Below are 24,011 nucleotides of genomic sequence, written 5' to 3' on the forward strand. Positions count from 1 at the left end.
AGTAGATTTGCATTTTCTGTCTTTGCTTTGGCTCTGCAGAACTTCTCACTATGGTTGTTTTTGCCACAGTGCTTACATGGATTAACTTTGAAGCAGTCCTTTGAAAGGTGATTTGTCTTTCCACAGTGATTACAAGGAGAGTACTTGCCCTTCTAGAATTTCATAACATAAGCAGTGTCATTGCCTTTCCTTAACTCCATGTGTCTTTCTTCTTCTTGGAGAGCTGAGATAATGCCTTCAAGGTTTGGATTGGGAAGATTCTTCAAAGTGCTTACAATGTGATCAAAGCTTTCAGGCATACTCTTAAGTAGTACTGCCATAGCATCATCAGGGGCGATAGGAGAGTTGATAGAAGCTAACTGAGTCATAAGACTCCGCATATAGTTGACATGGGCAGCTAAAGTAGTATCACTTGCCATCTTTAATTCAAAGAAAGAGATTTTAAGTGATAGTTTAGAAATATGAGAGCTTGCACCAAAAATCAAATCTAGCTTCTGCCATGCTTCCGATGGAGACTCCAAGTCAGATATATGATGTATGTAATCATCACCCAAAGCTAAAGCAATTATACCATATGCTTTTTCTTCTCTTGCTGGATCCCTTGCCTGTCGTGTCGGAGCTGAAGATTCCCCAGCATTTGAGGCCGTAGAAGAAGCGGTAGGAGTAGATTTGACAAGTCCCCATAAGTTCTCCCGCATTAATGCAAATTTTACCTTCATTTGCCATGTATGGAACCCCTTTCCATTGAACTTCTCAAGATTATATATGGTAGCCATGAGAGGGTCTAACCCAGATATTGGGCAGTGTCTATCTCTCTTACAAGGCAAAAATAACTGAAGGACTTCCAAAATATGAGCACTTAATGTAGCAAATAGTAGTGACTAGATTTCAAACAATGATGCTTCTTCTTACATGCTTCATAGAAGTGGATGAAATAAACATTTTCCAATCAAAACCAGGTCTAGCAAGTCAAAACAAAACTGAATCCACACTTGTACTGAAGTTATTGAAAGCTTCAAAAAACCAGAAATGCTAGAGTAGCATTTTATGTAGCATCATCTTCAAAAACTTGTCCGAAACTGTCAAAACTGAAAAGCTGAACTTGGAGGGCTTGTAGCTCACTCTTCAAAAAAAGGAAAAGAGGGCTTTCTAAAGCAAAAGAAAGCTCATATACCAGAGAAGGTCCAGCACAGAGGTTGGACGAAATGGTGCGCACTTTTGCCCGGGAGAGTTGCTACAGGCTGAAACTGATTTTTGACAATTTCTCCCTCGTTACTGAACCAAATGACCTGAAAAATGGCTCAAAATCTTTGTCTTGAGGTCGCCCATCTACTCCTAAGAGGGCTCAGGCAATGGCGGAGTATGTAGGGAGTATTGAGCAACAGAAGAAATTCGCTGTTTGGAGAATGGCAGCCACCACAGATGTTTTTTCTTCAATTGCTTGCAGGTGGAAGTTCGCCCATACTAGAGGAGTTTCCAGCTCAGAGGGTTTGGGCAATGGCTGTTTGTAGATGGAGAACCAAGCTCTCAAAGATTTTGGGAAGAAAGAGGAAAATGGAGAAGAAGAAGATGAAGAAGAAGATGATGATGTGGCAGAAATGGGCTCAAGGAGGATCAAAGGGCTCTGATACCATGTTGGAATACTGAAAAGAAAGAGTAGAGTGGACACAAACTCAAAATACTTGCTTATAGAATGAAGAAGAAAGAGGTCCTTAAGTAGGCACCTCATACAAGGTCACTGACATCACTGATGACCTCAAAGCTCCACAATCATCTCCTCAATCTGCTCCTAGATTCACTCAATCATCCTATGTGGCTTTTCCACCACCTAACTGTGCTTGTGGGCACCTAACTGTGCCTCTAGCACTCACACATAGAAACATAAGGTGTGCCTGAGGCATACACCTTGAGATATCCCAATAGGTAGATGAAGGAAAAAATAAGGTAGAATATTACTGTGTATTATTGGTACCATCAGAGCCTCAGAGTCAAAATTCCTTCGATGTCTCTAGAAGGAGCATGCTTGTTATGGTAGGTTTGAAACAAGGAAAAAAGATGGATTGAAAATAAAATAAAGGTTTCAACACAAGGGCATTTGCGGTTGTAACATCTCTAAACATTTAGCCTAGCTCCTTACTTCAAATTCATTCTTTTATTATTATTATTATTCCTTGTTACAACCCCCCGCACACACACACATGCCCAACTAAGAAAGGCCAACTGCATGTTGCCTATGTGGGGTTTCACAGCTACCCACTGATTTTTCATCTGCCCACAAAACAGTAAATGGTGTGCTGCCCCCAATAAAAAAGCATGCCCTCTGCCTTGAGTCTGCCTTGCATCTTCACACCCATGTGCCTATTTGCAATGTGAGACCAATGAATGATCATTCCCATGATTTGATCCTGTGCCCCTCCAAAGGTATGTTCCCATTTCCATCGGTTTTTTCAGCACAACCTCGCTAGGGGCAGCAGGCTAGAGCAACCAAAAAATTGCCATTTTAGGTACCCGTCTAAAGAGGACGTCCTAAAGTGAATTTAATATTAGAAAATAAGAGTTTCCTCTGCCCTCTCTCCCTCCACTGAGTCACGCCTTGGCCCTTGTCTCCCTCTCCCCCCATCTCCCTCTTTCGAGAAATGTGAGCAAGAAAACTGGTTTTTTCTACTATTGTTTGAAGCAGGACAGTGCGCTCGGCACCAAGTTCCTCTTGGTATTTGGGGGGTGGTTTTTTTATGATACTTTTTGTAGTGAGTTTGAGAGTTCTTTTGCATTTTTAAATTCAAAGATCATTGGTGATAGAAATTTCAACCATGAACCTTACAATCCATATAGTCTATTGCAATGAAATGTTCAAACAAAGTCCATGATCTTTAATAACCTACCATCGGTTTCTTTGATCCATAAACATAGCAATTTTGATGACTAAAAAATTTTGATAGAGGTAGCAAAAAGTATTTCCTATTAAATGTTGAAAACATCCCAACAGTATCAAACAAATAATCCATGTAGTCTATGGAAATGAAATGTTGAACAAAGCTACAAGTGCACTCTCTTGATTGTGGTTGCAATGCAATGTTCAAAAAAAGTCCATGCACTTGAATATCTTATCAATTTGTTTGATCCATAAACACAACAATTTTCAGGACTAGAAGGATTTGATACATACAATCCAAAAAGTACTGCCACATAGCATTTACAACCAAAGGTTAAAAACATCACAAAATCATGTGAAGTATCAAGCCAAAGGCATAGCTAGCATAATCGATATTAACCTCCATAATATCAAGCTAAGTTATCATGGTTGCCACATACACCCTTAAAGAGGTTGGCAGCTAAAAGACCCCTCTCAATGTGAGATATGGTTGGTGCATCACCATGTATTCCACATTGTGTCTCAATATATGAATGTAGACAAGGTGCACATGCTTGCAAGGCACAAATGGAACTTGAGACATTTGTTGTGTGAAGTCTTTGCAATTGCATGTGGGTTTACGAATTTTCATAGTATATGTTTGTCCTATAAGGTTGGAAGAATTTCTTACCAGTAAATCTTCATCAATATCCAACTGATGTACCAAATTCAAGGGTCTCTGAAGCTATTAACCTAAATGAACAATCAATGCACACTATTGTACAAGACTTTGAAAATAGTGTCACTTCATTTTGCGATGGTAAAAGAGGGTGAAATTGTTTCAGATTCATTTCTTATACCTCCCTATTTGTTGTGGAGTCCACACATCCGTTTATGTTAGAAAAGATCATGGACAAGAATGAAGTGTAATGCATGAAATTTTGTTGCTTTAAGAGATCACAAATTTAATTCCTTTTTCAATGGCCATGCTAGAGGTGCAAAATGGTGCACCAGTGATTCTATTTCTTAGTGACCATGCATGGGAGACATCATCTCCACAAAACTATAAAAATTGTAGCTTCTAACCCTGACTAAATTCCATTAGTTAGTTTTCCACACTTGCAACCAACATGTGAGAGCCATGCTTGAAAGTGAACCTCACTTTCCATCTCAACCCTAGATATGTATTGGAAGACATCACCTATGCCTTGTTCATGCACCATATTGTCAATAATAGCTACATTCCATTATGCTAAAATGCTATAGAAGGTGAAGGCCTCTCTCAACTGGAAAATTATTCTATTGTGGCAACAAATGCTATGAGTCCTCTTCTAGGACACACCATATACTCAATGCTCATATTCATGTTGATGACTATCATGAATCTCCAATTCTTTGTCAACATGACTATCATAGTCATGATTATCATGTTGATGACTATCATGAATCCCCAATTTTCCACCCACCCCTTTTTCTTTCCTATACTTTCAAGGTGTCCAAGGAGATATATAGGGTCATTTGTCAACACTTGCAACAGCAATGGTATACTAGTTATACAAAGCTAATTGCCTACTCTAGGTTAATATATAACTTAATCTAGTATAACCATCTAATGAAAAATATTTTCCAAAGAGGGACCTAATACAAAATGCATTTCTCTTTCATGTTGCTCACACTATGCAATTTGCACAATGCAGTAATCAAGTACCTAACACAAGCATCGTACAATGAAAGCAGTTGGTGTTTATGTAGCTCTGTAATGCTCAGAGTTCACCATCCACAAAGAAGTCACCATCAAATGCATTGCAATCCAAAAGCAGACAAAGATCACACCCAAATGGATGTTACTTGCATGAACCATGAATTTATCCAATGAGATATCCGATCCCCCCACCAAGGCAAGAATTGTTCAAGAATGGAATGTTGCTTGGTTGGGAATGAGTTTCTTCTCCACTATGCTCTCAAAATACGCGATTGCTTTATTGCCCATATGCTTTCAAAAAACGTGATTGTTGGGTCATTGTTTGCTTGGGTGTAGCCATATTTGGTGAGCTTCAGGGACTTTTCTGTATATAGAAATCTTGCATGACCCATAACTTATGCATTGCTCAACAGAATTCGACAAATTTTTTCTTGAAGTTGTAGTACACATTCCAAACTTGAACATGAGAGCAAAAAAATATGAAATAAGGATCTGGAACAAGACCATCAAAGCATTACAAGTGCTATGTTGCATGTGAAGCATGCATCTTGGAGACTATAGGGTATAGCAATTTATTCAAAAACATCAAAAATTTGTTCTATACATACATGCAACCAAGTAATCATTCAAAAGTACACTATATGAGCTTCTCCTCAACCCAAGGACATGCCTACATGAGAACATTAGGCATGTTGAGAGATGACGCTCAACATCATGTGATTATATGTGCATAGCACCATCATGTGATCATATGTGCATGGCACTAACCCAATAGAGTGCTATAAATGAAAGGGTTAGATGCCCTAAACCTAGATGTGTTTGTATATATTCTACATTTTCAACTAAATCTAGTGTACAGTTAGTCATTTGTGGTGTGCTCTCTAGCTGTGCCCTCTCTCCTCATCGCCACTCTTCTCCTCTCCCCTCTTCATATTTTGTCATGGTATCAGAGCTCCCTTCTCTTCCGCTAAGACATGGTGATCCTTGAAAGAGAGTGTGAGAGATTCAATGACTGAGAGTTCTCTTGAGTGATCCTAAGTTCCTTTTGTTCACTTCCATTGATTGATAGAATTTTCGTCCATTTGAATATTTTTTCCATTCATTGAGTGTTCATTGAGAGACTTTGAATGAGAGAGTGTGAGAGTATTCATAAGTCAACACCACCCATGGATCCCAAGACAAATATTCTAGACCAGGGAGGAGTCAACATCCTTTTCTTCTTCAACAAAGATGATCTCTAGCACAAGGAGATAAAATATAAATGGATTTTTTTCAAGAAGAAGGAGCCTTGGCTCTAAAAATTCTTGGCCACATGGTCAATTATTGGGTCCCCCACCAATGACCCAGCACAACAAAAGAATGGTCTAAGAAAGCTAGACACAACTCACCTCGAGTAGTACATAACACTTCAGGTTTCTAAAACCAAACTCCAAGGCTAGGTGGCCAATCTCACAACACAATTGGCTAGGTTAAAGACAAAGAATGCTACCCTCCAAGCTTCTCACACTACATTGACACTTTAGAAGGAGAAAGCACACACAACCCTTGCAATTTTTGAAACCAAGCTTGAGAATTCACAAAAGTGCAACAAGTCATAGAAAAAGTGCATTTATGAGTTGGAGGTTGTATGAGTACTTCATTAGCATATAATCACCAAATGAGAGTTCCCTAAGCCTAATGTGACTCCTTGTTGTTGTAATAGGTGAGTACTTGTAAATGAATTCAGAGTTAAATACTAAAAATGCCAATGTCCAAGGAGATTCCAAGCAAGTTTTCATGCAACAAGGTCCGAACAACCAAGAAGGCCCTACTGTAGTCTCGAGTGGCCCAAGGGCCTTTACTAAGATTGTACTATCCAAGTCCCACACCCCAGCCACTTCTACAAAAACACTTGGTTAAAAGACCAACTCTAGAGGAACAAGTTCCAAGCTAACTGCCACCATAATTCTATTTTTAGATGACAAATCAATGGCCCGTGCATTATTATTGCTGAAATCTAGCACCTAGGGCAATTGGTTTGTTCTTTGTAGCTCACCTCCCCACTTCTTTACTAATGTCTTCTCTTGAGTATTGGCCAATGTGACCACCCAAAATGTCTCCCTGGCCTATCATCCTTGATGTCAAACCCTTGCCCATATACCTATAATAGAAATTCTCCAAGCCATTCTAAGAAAGGAGAGTAAGCCCATGAAGTTTTGTACTCTATACTTTGCCATTGCGAATGCAACCCAGCACCACAAAATTTGTACTATCCCTCAGCCCAGGTGATTCCATACAATTACTTGCTGGCCAAGGTATGCCTTTATGGTTACTCATGACTTTAATCTTTCAGCTGGGACAAGGCCAAGCAACAAAGAACAACTTATCTAACCAAGGGTGGGTTCTTATGACCAAGGTGCTTGCCCTTCCCAAGCGTACTATTTAGATATTGTTAGAGTACTTGTGCTACTCCTTTAATTGACGAAGAAACTCTTGGCAATTGCCATCATGGAAGCCACTTCCATGAAGCATAAACTATTGAGGTGCGCTGAAGACTAATAACACGATGGATTGAGTAGTAAGCTATCCATAAGCAGACATAGATGTTGTACACATCATCAATGAGGTTCTAATAGGGGTTAATGCTCTATATGCCTAGCCTCCCCATATCTCCTCAAGTGATCCTAACCCTTATGTTTTGTGGGATCTAGATGTAGTACATAGCTCCTCCTCTGCTCCTCCACCCTAAGCAACTCTCATAAGCTCTAAGAACAAAGGCACGTGCCCAAGCACTAATGCACATCAACAATAGCTCCTTGCCAGCATTGACAACCAATGTGGTCACTCATTTTGAAGCCCATCTTGTTCTAACCAGCCCCTGATCCTCCTACCACTTCACCACCCAAACTCAGTCTAATCTTGACTCAAAATCTAGGTAAACTTGACTAACCAATAAACCTCAGGTATCCAAGTAACCATTCATTGCTAAGAAGAGCCATTGAGTAGCAATGCAGGTGGTTATCTTGTGTATCAGGGGTAAGAGGTAAGGCAAATTACCAATGTAATATAAGAGAATCACGTAGCCAAGGCAATAACCAAATTTCTTTTTTTTATCAAACTCGACGTAGAATGGGTCAACTTGGACTTTGACTTTTGTTCAGTCCAATTGATGCTTTTAATTATAGAGGCTAGTGTTGTATTTTAATAGTTGGCATTCCTTTGTAAGCTCCTCAATGTTAAAAGTGCGTGTCATCAAAGATTGTTGCATCTATACAAGCATTTCCTAGCAATCCTGGGGTCCTTCTTTATGAATTAGAGTGAGCCAAGCTTATAGAAGTTCCTCCATTTGTTGAGCATGTACTGATGTCAAGTGGTCATAGGAGGTCTGTAGGATTATTGTGGCTTGAAGTGTTGTTGTTAGTTGTATTTGGCTCTGGTGGAGGTTGGAAGTCACAACTTGCACTACTTTCTCCTGAGCTTGAAGATCTTGGTTCATGTACACTACTTCAACCTCTTTCTTATCTATTTGGGCCAGAAGTGCTGTGACCTCTATTGCAATCCCATGGAATTAGTCTTGGACATCTACTACAGTTTGTCTTTCCAATTCTTGGGCATGCTCCTCCTTGGCCAAGCTAGTGAGTTCTGATATTTGAAGCATCTCGTTGGCTTGACGATGGAGGATGGTAGATAGTGATGAGGTTTGGCAAAAAAATTTATACAACCGGTGCCCATGTATGCATCCTGATGACCCTAGTATTGGTGGGGGGTTGCTCCATTGGTAGGTCTGACATTTGGGTGCAGTAGTCATGTTTCTAATCTTGCACTAGATCCCCTTGTGGCTCATTACTAGCATGATGTTGACCGTTGGAGCTTGCACTGATGTAGCCCCTGGCTCTTACCACACTGTTAATGGAAATCTATTGGTTGTAACCGTGCACTGAGTTGTAGACTCTCTTGGGGAAATTCCACGTTTTTGACCTCCATCATAGGCATTTCTTCTGGGACATCCTCATTGAGAAATGTGGTATGAGGAGAAGATTGTGATCAATCCCACACAGGTGATAAGAGGATGTTCAGATCCTCAATAGGTTGTGGTGATGGGGGAGTCATTTCCTTTTCTTGCACTTCTTTACTGATGATTACTGCCAATAAGTGGGGAATTTTACATTTTTGGGTAGATGAACCATCAATTTTCTTTGTGAAGAAGATGACTAAATGTTGGATCTAGTCTTGTCTTAGCTACCTTGAGTAAAACAAATGTGCAGAGTGGGAGGGATCGATTCTTGCCACAATTGACCCCCAATATTGTGGATAGGAATGTAGCTTCTTCCTTGAGTCAAGGGTTGATGATTGTGCGAAATAGTATTCCATCCCTATGGAACTTGGTGCCCTCGACAAGGAGAGGTAAATTCCTAGAAATTTGGCAATGGCAAGCCTTGTGGAGTATTTTGCTCCTTTAGTTGGAAGTGAAAAGGCCCTTTGAATCACTGTATTATAGAATATAGTTTTGGCTGGACTCTGATTGACTATGATGGTGCTATATTTGTCTTTCACAACCTGTGCATCCTTCGAGTGATAAGAATAAATAAATTCTTGAATGTATATAGTCATGGTAGGATTTCTTATATAGTTTTTTAAGGAATTTGGTACTTCATGGATATCCACTTCTAATTGTTTTGAATTGGTTGAGCTCGTGGCATCATCACTGGGGGGTCTTAGTATCATCCTCAATTATTTTGGTACGGGGGGCATTTCTTTTGCTATAGTGTCAGGATTGCTCTTCATTCTCACATGGGGTTTGAATTTTTGAAACTTTTTATGTTGGGAATTGTGGAGTAACTTTTCCACTAACAAAGTATTCCCAAGTAAAGGTTCATTGGTTGTGCACACTCCTTCATGGCCTTTTGAGTACCATTCCAGTTGAGGAAACTCCTTGTAAGCATAGTTTTCTCTTTTGCCTATGATCTCCACGGCCACATCATCACTTGGAACCCTCTTCTTCATCAAAACTTTAACAAGCCATATTGTTCAATCCAGGAAGAATTTGCCGTTGATTCAAAAATGAAAAATGATTTTCTTTTTGAGCCCTACGCACTAGTAACATCCAAAGTATTGTATACAATTAGAGATTATCAATATTGAAAGTATTTTCAATTGATAAGACCTTTTGCAATGGTGTTACACATCCCAACCATTGAAAATTTCACTCAGAAAGGATTCCACGCTTGGTCAACATAGTACCCACTGCATAAAATGAAACCTATAAAGAAAAAGAGGAAGCAACACTATCACTCATTGGCTTGCACTTGGGTCCGAATATAATTCATCACATAAACTCTAAGGATCATTCAAGAGTTGAGCACAATGTTTGGAGCAAAACCAAAGAACCAAGAAATTCATCTTAAGATTGAATTCTATGGTTTGCACATGAGCTTCCATGAATTCATGGCACAAGTTTTCAACAAGATCAAAACATTATGACCTAATTGGAAGGAACAAATGCAAAAGTAGGAGAAAAGGATGCATTTGCAAACCTCCTTAAAAGCATGCCTGGAGAGTATAATGCATTGAAAACAACCTTGAAGAATCTTCTAGATCCAAAATTTGAGGAATGTGTGTCATCTCTTCTTGCGAAAGAAAGAGAGTTAAAGGCATTTATGTTAGCATACACATCAACACGCAGCAATAACAAGCATTATTTAGCAAATGAGCCCCAATGATGACAAAATATTGCCAAGAAGAGCTACAACACCATTGTAGAGTGGGAATTGAATACTCAAACACTTCCTACATAGCCTAAAATATTAGTAGAAATTCACTATCATGAACTAGATAGACCTTAAACATACAAACAATAGGTTGAATCTTTAATTAAAGCAAAAAGTTTAATATCTAAGAACTAATTAAATAACTAGACTTGATTATAGGTTAATGAACCTAACCTTCAACTGTGGAAGTTAGTCAATCTAACTAGTCCCTTTGAAAACTTCCACTCTACCCAGCATATAAGTAATTAAAAGGGAATGTATGAACAAGTAATTAGCCTAGCTTCCTTGGGTTATAAGTTAGGATAGAAAACTTAGATTAACCCTAAACTACTACCAGCACATATGTTCTCCGAGTTAACTAATGTGCATGTGCATGTCAAGCATATAATTGAAAGATGAGAGAGGGATAGCATGCCCCTCACCATCGAAGGGCCTTAGTCCCATATACAAGAGGTACATTAAGCGGTCTTGCCATATAATGGTTGAGGACGATAAAGGACTCAAATATTTTGAGCCCAAATTTGGGAATGAGTACCTCATCGACAGGTGGCTAGGCGATGAGGTTGGGATTGCCATCTTTGGGCTTCATGACACATGGCACTACAAAGATAAGCCACTTTAATATGGTACATAACACAATGGGCATGATAGCTTATAAGGTGGATTATGCACAATGAGGCACTACCACATGGGAGTGCTCGATAAAAAGCAATACAAGATTAGTTGCATGAAGGCAATTTGCATTGGCCACCATAGTGTGCTAGTATATGTAGACTCTAGGGCCTTCACCTTATCACACGTACAAAAATATTTCTCTAATATGGAACTAGCACCCACATCCAAAACTTGCAAATATGTAGCCCATAAAAGTTGACCACATTAACTTGTGCAATGATTGACGATAATGGTGGTGATTGTGTACCCCTTGCAACATATGCCTCCATTTGATCACCAAAAATAGGACATTCATGGTGTCCCATTGTTGACAAACTACGTAAAAGATGACTTGGCAAGTTACAGTGGCAAGCTACAAGTGAATGGTCACATACAACCTTCAAGATTGATAGGCTTGCAACCAAAATAATGGAGCCTAAATCCTAGGTAGCTTTCTATGCTTGAAACAGGAATTCTCAAATGTTTTAGGAAAGTTATTGACTAAACCACCTTGTCCCCTTAGTGGTTAGGGTCAAGGGAGCATGACAAAATAAAGGGGAGAGAACTAATCTACCCCTCACCCTCATAGGTCACTAGGCAAGGTCTATGGGGCCTTAGTCCCATGGCTAAGGAAACGATGGAAACATTTTGAAGAATGGCAATTTTATGGATCTTACCTCATTGGGTATTATATTTGATCTCACTTTTCCCTAATAATCATGAGTCACTATCCAATGCACTGAGGCCCATTCCTAAGACCCATTGAAGGTGTTGCAAACTAGTTGGTAGGTACACAAACCTCAAGATGTGTGAAGCATCTCAGCCTTGTATATCAGTGTAGACAATGGGGCAAAAATTCTACCTGAGTCCAAGGGGTTCCATTGAGAGGAATGCCCACATGCAACAAATTTACTATGTGAGTGTTGTAATCTTACACTATCATTGTGAAAGATGCCACCACCATGACTACTAACTAATGCATTGGACTTTGCCATAGAAGATAATCGACTAGTGTGTGAAGTTCAACTAAAGATAACCACTCAAATAACAAACAAACATATGTACATACATGATAGTAATAAAATAATGAGATAAAATGAAGCAATGGTTTGCTTAGCTTTTGTCGAAGTCATATTAATGCTATTGGCATTCATTTTAGAACATAAGATTAAATTTGAAAACCATTGCAATGAATAGTGCAAGACAAAGATGCACATTAGTATTTGTCTTGCAAACATGGAGACCCATTCCAAAAAGAAGAGATTAGCTTCCATGTACTTATCAAGATCAATAGTAGTAATCTTTGTATCTTGTTTTGGTTCCATTGGTCAGATTTGGTCTCCAAAAGGCAATTCTCTCTCTCTCTCTCTCTTTCTCTCTCTCTCTCTCTCTCTCTCTCTCTCTCTCCAAACTATGTTGATATTACTATATGCAAACCATATTGTCCTCATGTCCTCTGCGGATGGCCTTGATAGCCTTATTTGGTAGAGTGCCAGTGCTCCAAGCACACTTCCAAAAGCCAGAGACTAAAATCTTACTTTTCCATCCATTGGCACAATTAAGAGCCATGTATGCAAAGGCTATTAGTAAGGCCAAAGAGTGGAGCAAGATCAAGCATGTATAGATGATGATGCTCCAATGTGACATTCCAAAATAAACCATCAATTTCACACCAAAGTCATCTAACTAATCCCATCTCGAACTAGATTGGCCTTTCAAAAAAGCATGTACATGTAGTGATAGATGTTTGCATTAGCTTCCTCCTATGAGCTCCCTTGAGGGGAGAGCAAAGGATGTTGATATGCAAAGTGAACACAATGGTTCCCTAGATGGGCCCCATGAGATCTTCTACAACTATACAACCCTCAATCTTGGATACCCCTTACTTTCTACAAGGATACATTGGAAAGAACATGAATGGGGAATCTATTGGCAAGAACAATTTCACAAAATCTAAGATTAAAGTAAAAGATTCTGCCTCTATAAATTAGCTTTATATGCATGTGTTTTGTTCCATATTAAATCTTGTACAAGATTTACATTATGAAAGTTCTCAACAATCCTAGTCTTGATTGTACCTTGTATCATCCAATTTTGGTCTCCAATAAAGGATTAAATCTCTCTCTCTCTCTCTCTCTCTCTCTCTCTCTCTCTCTCTCTCTCTCTCTCCCTCTCCCCCATGTCAATTGCACTATATACAAGCCATGTAAAGAATTACCTAATGTTAATTCCCCATGTGCATAAAGGTATCATTAAATGTGCAAGTAGTGCAATAATCTTGGCGAGGTTGCCCCTAAGAGGACCTGTAACCTCGAATCTTGCCACCTTATGCCTTGTTTTGGTTTTTCATCCATAAATTCTAGGATACTGGTACACCCCAAAACCTATACCTAATTGGGGTGCACCATGGTGTGACCCCTAATTCTAGCACTCAGAGAGACGTATAGGTGCAGGTGTGTATTGATGGTGCCTGGCAATCATCCCAACTACATCAAAAAACCTAACCAAAATATTGTGGGCCCACCTTACCAAAAATGAGTCACTTAACCATGGTGATTCTTGTCGGGCCTCAATTTTTCAACTTCAAAATTTGATTCTAGGTTGGGCCTTATCAAGCCAACTCTAAGATTCTCACCCCAAAGTTACCATTGGGTGGATAGTAAGTCTCTATCCTCACATAAACACATTTATTTTGATGTAATAAGGAAAAATAAAACCCTCATGTCATCCCCTACAAATTGCTTGAATAGAATCTCGATGCTCCACAAGATGTTAATGATCTTCTGGGGCACTTGCATGCTCCACAAGATGTCAATTATTAGTGACACTTAAATGTCAAATTGGATAAAAGTAATATTATGATATTCAACACATTGAGAGTGTATAGGGAGATTTTCATATATCTTGGAGTGCCAAGTGAGATTTTATCATTCTATGCATGCTTGGGGATGATGTTTTTGTGGACTAGCTTCTCCATGAAGGGAAGATGAGGAGACATAAGATAGAATTATTAACGGATTCTCTCAGGGAAGGTAGAGTACTAATGATCCAAGCACACTTTCAAAATCCTTAGACATTCATTGGGCCAACTGACAACATGTATGCGATGGCATTAGTGAGGCCAACCAGAGGGGCAAGATGGAGAAACTATAGATGAGTTAGATATAATCAAGACAATAACAAGGATATATTGGAGATGAGGAGAGAGGAGACGTGTAGATTACCTTTTGAGAGACCACATGAATTGCCGAGATACCATACAAACACTCATCACTTATTTCTATTTGAGGAGGACAATGATGATGATAGGATTGTAGCATGCCATGATGAGGCTCAATCCTCTAACAAGTTCCATGGACAAGTATCCCAAACAAACCAGTCCAAGGGCATGTGCCACCTTATGTATCAAATGTGCTAGTTCAACTATCACTCATGTGACCAAGATCTCATACATCATTTAGCCTATACAGAACAAGGAGGAGGAACAAGCAATAACACCAACTTAACACCATCAAAGAAGTTACTCTTTCTAGCAATTGTGAATGAAAAATGAGATCTTTTGGCTATAGATAGCCAAGGATCACATGAAAGACCCTTTAAGAGTCATTTTCTTCAGAAAGAGATTGAGATGTTGAGACACCACAAAGCATCTCATCCCATAAAAGGGTGTTTCTCAAACTCCAACTAAGGCACTAAACTGGCTATTGTTGCAAAGGAAATGACTCTAAAGGAGATTTCTTGTGATCCTTCGATACCTCAAACCAAAAGACCTCTTTTTCATTCACGAGCACTAGAAAGAGTACCTTCTTTGTTCGTATTAAGTTGGTGTTACTGCCTCCTCCTCCTCTTTTATAGGGTGAATGATGTATGCTACTCAAAGATGGATGAATGACCAATGCTTGTTGTTCTGTGATTCAGATTGAAAATGAATTTGGAGCTTATAGTCAAAAAATGGACACATATGTGTTGCTCTAGCAAACAAGAAACAATAAAGCCACATTTTAGATTTACTAGTGCTTCACACATCTTTTGCGATACACGGCTAGCTACAAGATCGAGAGCATCTAGTTGTTTGCACATCATCCATGAAACTCCTATGTTCAATCCCATTTCCATCTCTACTACCGACATTGCATATACAATGAAGGTGCTACTCTAGAGAGGGTCATGGACATGGTTGTCTGACTGTTTCCCCCTTCCCAGCTCGTTGGAGGGAACAGTGAGGGGTGGTGGTATCACTAATGGATATAATGGCCCTCTAGATTGAATCTAAAGACAACTAGATTATTCATATCCTAGTAGTGTCTACATGCTTGGACCATGGACCTAAAGATTGGAACCAAATTGTCCAATAAAATCCTTTTGTAACTCTAGCCGTTGGACTGAACACCTTGCTTTCTATGAAGCATAACTTTTATGATAATCATTTTCTTCAAATTAGAAGGGATGCTTAAATTCAAAGACCTCAGATACAATCGTCACATGCATTCAAGATCATCTGTGGCTAAGTTGAGAGTTAGCTCTAAATAAGACAATATGGGCATCATTATCGGAGGGTAGGTTCAACATGCAACTCCCAGAAGGTTCACACTGAGGACCTATAGATCGTCATCTGTAGCCCCTATTATTGCGAGATGAAACACCAGTTCCATTGCTTTTTAAAGGAATTCTTTCACTACTTGCCTCTATCTGTCAATGATGCTTGACCCTTTTATGAGAAGCACCTTTGCTCTCAATTAGAGGCTGCTTTCTTCACTCAAAAGCCCAATATTGTGAAGGACACCCCTCTTTTTGTGCCACCCTCCCTTGTAAAGGACTTTATTGAGGGGCCGCTCTATTACACGTGATGGATGAACAACAACAAAGCACATAAGGACCACATTCTAAAAAGGTATCTTTTTGTCCTTTCTTTAGTGTTTGTGCTGAGATATCGGAGCCATCAGCCTTGAAGGACGATAAGGGGAATTAATCAGATGGTGATGTCAAGGTAATAAGTTGACCATGTCAGAGAGACCGTCCATATCCCAAAAAGTATGTCTCATGGTATCTATTACAGAAGTAGAGGCAAGCAATGCAGGGAATGTCTCATGGTATCGAAGCATCAAATGCTTTGAAGACTTGTCATGTCCAGATAGGTAATACGAAGGATTGGTTAAGGCTTGCCATGGAGGGGTGCATGACTAACATGATTTATCTCAAACCTCCATGAAGTTGATAACACATCTACCTACAGTCCACCCTATCCACAACTCACCCGCCTGCCCCCACCACATCAGACACATATTCAAATTCCCTTCCATCATAATGCAAAGGCATTTAGAACATCAATTTGCACACCCTTGTAGCACACATACATGACCTTGCTTATTTTATCAATACAAAGCTTTCTCTATACAAAAGCCCTACACACTGCGGTATGCAAGTCCTTCCCCTACATTGGTAGATCCACCAAGGAACATCCCATATGGAGAGAATGTAGATCCTCACACACTGTGGCTTCTCTCCACCTGATTAGCAAGGGTAACGTACAAGCACAAGAAGGGATCCTTCCTTGCAAAGAATGAAGATAGAGAGTTAGCAATGCCACTAAAGAACTATGGCTTCATTTGCTAAAGCAAAATTCCATTATAGGCCTAGACACTTGGGGCTGTGAGAAGTCAGATCAATACAATTCACAGGATTGCAGAGTTATAAGCATGAGTAAAATAAACATGATATCTAAGAAACACTCGAGATGAAACACGAGCAAATATTGATACTGTACTACCACGACACCCGTACACAACTCATAATATTTACAGCATCGTCAGCCCAAGGACTATTATGAAGAGTAGATCCTCCCATCTCCTCCATAAAACTAGCTTCTTACACACCTGAATAACCAAAGCCCCATCAACTCTAGACCTTCCATCTACGGCTAAAGCCTCTAAGTCTACTAACATGGCTACATAGCAACATAGGCATTTATTAATACTCTAGTAGATTGCTCCCCCCCCCCCCTTCTCTTCGAGAAATCATAGGAGGTTTAGTTATCTTCCTCCAAATGAACTGCTATCACCGATTGTTCATGACCACATGTCTCCAATTCAGGTGATCTTCTCATGTAATGAATATTCAAAATGAAGAAACGGAAACCTAAGGATGGCTCACAATGTCAAGACCTTTGTATGGTCTATTCTCTATTCAAGCCACAACATGGTAGATACCCTTCTTGATGAAGTCCAATCCTTACCTACTACTTTGATGCCAATACGGTTCACAAGTTTGCGGGATTACAACAGTAACACAGGATCGAAAGAATTACAAGCAAGAGGATCAGAGAGAATCGAGTTGAAAGAGAGATTGCATAATCATCACACCCAAAATATATAAGCAAGAACTAGAATACTAGGCCATGGTGGGCCGAGGATGCTCTGATAGTCAATGCCAGCAGATCTGCAATCTCCACCATAAATTTGGCCTACACACCCCTGAACAACTATGGTGACATCAACTATAGACCTTTCATTCATCTCTAAAGCCACTAACGTGGCTACATAGTATGCAACCACTATTCGTAACAACCAGAACAAGCCCAGCCTATAATGACATTACAAAGGTCCTTTATAGCCAGTCCTATATCACAAGGATTTTAAAACGTCATCAAGGGTGTATTGATAACCGCTTGTGTAAGAGTCATCATTCTGAACCTGGTTGAGGGTATAAGTATATCTATTTCCATTACTTTTATAAATTTCAAGCTCACTAATGTGTGTATATCTAATGTATATGTTCTCAATAGATTTTTAGTAATGATGATGGCTTTGTATTGTGTGGTGTCTATCCAAGAAGTTTCCAATGGGAGATTGATCAAACCACCTCTATGCTATCCTTATTGGTGTGCATGTCTCTCATGATGATCGAACAAAAATTTAGACCTAGGGATTTGCCTTCATTCCTCTTATCTTGAACGTCAATCAATGATTGGAAACACATCCACATGCTCACAAGAATCAAATCGTATAGTTGAGAGAGAGAGAGAGAGAGAGCAAGAGAGAGAGAGAGAGAGACACTACCTTTTCCTAATGGGAAAAGTGGCATATAGGCAACATGATGCTAGTGCATGCATCATATTGAATATAAACACTTGTACTAAATCAACATAATGCTACTACATGCATCATATTTAATATAAAACTCCCATTGGATCAACATAAGATTAAAGTTTGGGCCATCTTCTTATAAGTTTGTTCTATTTTATTCATGGTTCAATTCAATTTACTTCATGCAAAACTTTAGTAGCTAGTGACATTTTGGGAGCATGTAAGGGAAACAAAATTGGATAAGGTGGAGCAAATACATGAGATTTTGGGAATTGAAAAGATCAAAATTTGAAAATACGTTCTATTAGGTACTAGTATGGGTGTAAAGCATGCATCTCCATGACATACAAATTAAAGTGTTTTACTTAATTATACATTACAATTTCTCATAAGTAGCATCTGTTTCAACTTACACTGAAATGTACAAGAGGAGGGCAAAAAATATAGGCTTCTCAAATTTCACATTTATTGAAGTGATATAATTATTGATCCAAAAATTCACAGTAGGGGTATATAAAATTGTTACGAGAATTGGAATTATCCCATTAATTTAATCCTTCAGTATTTAGTTTAGTGAGATCCAGCATTTTTGTCACGCAACTGATGCATGTGTGCTCGCTATTCTGTAGTGATGCATGTGTGCTCCTATATGGCTAGATATACGACTGCAGCTGTATGAGTGTGTAGCATTGTGTGCACCACTTACGCGATGAAGGTATGTGTAGCATGTGTGCACCATCCATACGATTTTATTCATGTGTAGCATCAGGTGCACCATGAGATGGTATGTGTCGCAAGTTATCTTATGCTTGAAATATTTCATGAGATGGTATGTGTCGCAAGTTATCTTTGCCTGACTCTTCAATGACGTAATCTACTCTCGTGGATCTAAACAGCTACAATGCAATCACATCACATCCCAGGTTTATGGCAACTAGTATCACATGGTAGCAGAGGCAGCGATACCAAGAGCACTACAAACACTCTTATATCGGATCCCTCAGAGCAAGCAAAACAACAGTGTGTAGTGTTGCTTGTGGGATTAGATACCAAGGGGGAGACCACCCATCTAGGTGCCTTGTCTGAGATGTATTCCCTCCGATGCCAGGATAATGACCTAGCTCACACAAATACTCCTGAGAGACAGACCGTAGAGTGGACCAGAGAAAATGTTTGCCATACACGATGCGACGGAGCATGCACCTGCATCAATCAAACATATTTGGTCCATAAAAGGTTTTGGCGGCACGAGGTTTGCAACGGCCAACCATGAGGATGATCGACAATCGCTCATAGGTTGTGTTATCCCTCCATTGTCGGGAGGTGATCGGTTCTCCATTACCAGCCTAGTGTAGTCTCCTCCACTGCAGGGAAGTTGATCTCTCACCCTACGATGAGAATCCGACCTCCACTCCAAACTAGGAGATGGGCGTGCCAGTGATGTGCTAACCTGCCAGTCCTACATGGCGAGGAGCTGCATCCACTCTGGCCTTCTCTCCCCTGCTCAGGTTACAAAGATGCACAACCATCCCTGGATGGAGATGGCACAAGGCTGCAGCCTGCATTTTACCATCGTCCTCAATGCTCCACATTTTGCATATGGGACTTTTGGCAATATGAGGTGGGCCTTTTGTAATTGCTTGTACTAGATTGAAAATCTCCATCTCCATATGAATAAAAACTCCTTAATCAGAGCCATAACAAAGTGAGTTATACACAGCTTGTGCTCTTATGAGCTACTAAAAGCCTTTTATCCTTGTACTTTCCTCCGCTTAATATATACATCGTTTTACTGCCAATAAAAAACAAAAAATATCAACTTGTTGATCACAATTCGACTATAACATGGGCTAGTGCAGAAATGACACCCTTCCTTGTTGCCCTTTTGACATGAGCCTTGTTTCCCTCTTTTCTTGATAGCATACATTTGCCTTGTCTCACCTGCGTAACATGTAATAGATATGGCAAACAAAGAGCACTCGTAACATCGAGGAGGTGGTAGCACTATAGGAATACAAGGTCACTACAACTCCACACAGTGAAATCAAGGATGTACATCCCATCATACCCTTTGAGATTGACATGGCCAAGCCAAACGAGCCCATAATGGCTTCATGATTGATGACTTAGACTCTAGAGTGAGCTTACATAATAGAGCTCAAGGCCCTTGATGGTGGCCAACCTCATGGCTCACATTTTCTATCACTTAGCAAAGAGCATAAGTTTCGTCTTGTGACACTACCAATGAGCTCCTAATATTGTTGATGATTGGTATGTCATACCCTGAGAGATTTCTATGGGATTGCATGTGTGGAGTGGATAGTAAGTAGCTTACAACCATGCAGCTGAACTTTTGCTTCAAAACTTTGTGTATGTTTGCAATGTGTAGGCATCATGATGCCATTTTCATGCCGTACACATATTTCAATGCCATGCAACTAATCAAGGTCTCCCATGTCAATGAGAAGATATCCGAGCCTGTCATGCTCCCATTTCAAACCATATATGGCTTGGAAGGCAATTCGCGCATTCGAAGCATTTGCTGCTTCTTTCAATCCATAGAAGGACAACCGGCCTATAGCTTGCAAGGTTGCTTATCTTTGCTTACATCATGTAGATTTCTTTATCAACATATCCAATGAGAAATGCATTTCTTACCTCCACTTAATTATGTATAATAAAAAAAATCCTCAATCGATCATGTGAGCCTTTTTAAATATCAATAGTATCTTGAGGTTTTTAATTCCCTTTGCCTTGTCTCATGGTAGGGGACTAAATACTTTTTTTAATAAATAAAAATGCGGGTTTATATTAAAATAGAGTCAACCGTATTTACAATAGTAAAAAAAGACCAACATAATTCCGACAGATCTGCTCAACATCTCTGAGCCCATAGAGCCCAAAGAATGGCACTGCACATGATATTCCAGTTCTTCGGGGATCTTGTTGGTCTATCACCTAGCAGTAGGCAAGCATAGTTGATTAAAAAAAACCAAACTATTTGTGAACCGCATCCCAAACATCTCTAAAAGACCTGCAATTTAGGAACAGATGGGGGATATCTTCCTGTGCTCTGATAATGTTCTACAAGATTCCAACTAGACTACAATTCATCAAGTGAACCATTCTTGCATTATGCTTCTATCCAATAAGGTGGTGTATACCTTGTGTCATCGTAAGGGACTACATACTTTTGGATATGTTAGGAAGTCCAAAATAGTTGGAGTCAGAAACAAAGCTGACAAAATTATGTCTAGTTAACCAAGGTTGCTCAAAGTATACAAGGCCAACATCTCTACATGTAATAGGTCTTCTTTTTATTGGATTATAAGAGTGGTAGTGGATTATAAGGGTGGTATTTTTGTTTCTGCACTGCAACTTGTGAAAATACGTTTGATTCATTTCATTTACATTTTATTCTTGAGCTCATCTAGAATTTTGTAGATGAAAACTATGAAGAATGCTCAACACCTATGAGCAATTCTTTGGGGACTAATATTCCTTGCAAGTGATTACAATTTATGAACTAAACCGCCATCACATATGTAGTACCAATGGTATCTTGAACTCTTTATAGCAGCAGGTAGCCTAGGGAGATGTTTGGGTTTTCTCACACCCCCTTGAGCCATGTGTCATGAATCTAAGCCCTTGATTTGGTTTTTAACATCTTATGCCCTTGATTTCATTTGTTGTAAAAGCTAAGCTTTTGACTAAGGCACGAAAAGCACATAGGTGCTTTTCACAATAAAAAGACTATATAAACGTTTCAAACCTATTCGATTTGAAGATTAGATGGTCTACTTGATTTGCAAATTTGGGCTTATTGGCATGTGAAGCTTTGGAGAGCCTCACGATGACCTTATGCTCTACTCTCACAAGCATCAAAGCTCGACTTTGCAAATTTAAGCTTATTGGCATGTGAAGCTTTGGAGAGCCTTGTGATGAGCTTATGCTCTACTCTCACAAGCATAAAAGCTCGACTTACTACAGTGATCAAACTCCCATTTTCCTGAGGTTGGAGAGTCACCTAACACTGGCTAAGTGGATAGTGAGAATGTTATGTGCTCTACTTCGAACTTCCTCTAATGATAGTTGTCTTTTTGTGCTGTCTAGAGTCTACTAAACGATCTGAGAATGTTGGAATCATCCCTCTCAAGGACACACACAGATCCTCTCAGGGTATTGGCAAGTTTTTTAGATATTGTCTCTCGGCGTTCAACTACGATTATGACTATTATCTCTCAACGCTTGACTATAATTACGACTATTGACATTCAAGTAATATGCTAGTTTCTTATCCATTCATGAGACTTATCCTTTGCACTAATATTCTTGGCATTATCTCCACACCAAGGGAAGGGCTCGTTCCCTCGAATAATAACTCTTTGAAGAAGGAAGCGCGCTGCCTCCCTGCCCACACTATGTGTGGTTATAATAATTATATATAATGTATTATAATATAAAATATTTTCAATTATTGGTCCATTCAAATTTCATGTTTTTAATCCGAATTCTTACAACAATCCTCTCGTTTAATGCATGTTATTGATGCGAGGGAGCAAGGAAATCCAATATGGATGCAAGATTGAAGGATGACTACACCTTTATTCATATGGTTGTAGTCCATGTGACAATATTGTAAAAACTGCAATGAGGATTTATTGTATCGCCTTATTCATGGGTGACTTCAGCTTCCACAATAATAAATCACCACCCCTGACATTTGCAGGGAGGATTGGGTCCTAACGAACCCTATGTCGCATCTCATGTCCACTATTTTACTCATTCTCTTTTTTCCTTAAACAATTGATAAAATATAAGGATTCATCTTCAATTTTGAGCTAGTAGTTACTTGCTCCATGATGGAAAGACTGCCTGCCGCAAAGCTAGTTATTCCCTTTACCTCGTGCCATCGTAGGGGACTAAATACTTTTGAATATGTTAGGAAGTACAAAATAGTTGGAGTTTGAAACAAAGCTAACAAAATTATCTCTGGCTAACCAAATTGCTCAAAAGTATACAATGCCAACATCTCTACATTCAATAGGTCTAATTTTTATTGGATTATAAGAGTGGTAATGGATTATAAGGGTGGTATTTTTGTTTCCGCACTACAACTTGTGAAAATACGCTTGATTCATTTCATTTACATCTTATTCTTGAGCTCATCACGAATTTGTGGAGATGAAAATTGGGTATTTTTGTTTCCGGACTACAACTTGTGAAAATATGCTTGATTCATTTCATTGACATCTTATTCTTGAGCTCATCACGAATTTGTGGAGATGAAAATTGTCTATAGTGAAGCGACAAATTTGTGTGCAATGAAGCGGTAGCTAATAGCATCCTTAGAATTGCATGCAAATAATTACTCCATGCCAGAGAAATCGCTTATGTGAGGAATCCCAACAAACAAAGATGCATGCCAAGGCACAACCATATACGATACAACAAGGCACAATCACAACGATAGGTCATCTTCGATGTTAGAAATTCTCACAACAACAAATCCCTTAAAGTATTTGCCTGCCGTTTGTCAAGAAATACAACAAAATCTGCATCAGAATCTTCTTCATTGGCATGGAGTCATTGAACATAAGCCTTTAGAATCATGAATCGTTGGGGTGGAGCCATTCAACACATTCAAAGTAGATGAAAGAGAAAGGTACAGGCAGGAAGAAGACCTCCGCCAGAAAGAAAGCACAAAAAAAAAACCTAAAGACTCTTAAATAGGGTTAGGTCATTAGGGTTGCCCTAATAAACCTAATTAGCACTAAAAGCACAACCTAATGAAGTCAACATGACTTTTTACTCATCAAATCAATACGTTTACAAACAATAGTAAAAATTTTAGTGGACTCTCCATAGATCCTTGGAGGGGCAAAATTTAAAATTAATTCATGATCCTTTTTTTCTATTTTTGGCCATGGCAAATGAAGGAAAAAAACAAGGTAGACTATTACCGTGTATTATTG

This window comes from Dipteris shenzhenensis, chromosome 15, assembly GCF_047967505.1.
Source record: "Dipteris shenzhenensis isolate YYH24624 ecotype China chromosome 15, Dip_SZ_1.0, whole genome shotgun sequence".
Classification (NCBI taxonomy): Eukaryota; Viridiplantae; Streptophyta; class Polypodiopsida; order Gleicheniales; family Dipteridaceae; genus Dipteris; species Dipteris shenzhenensis.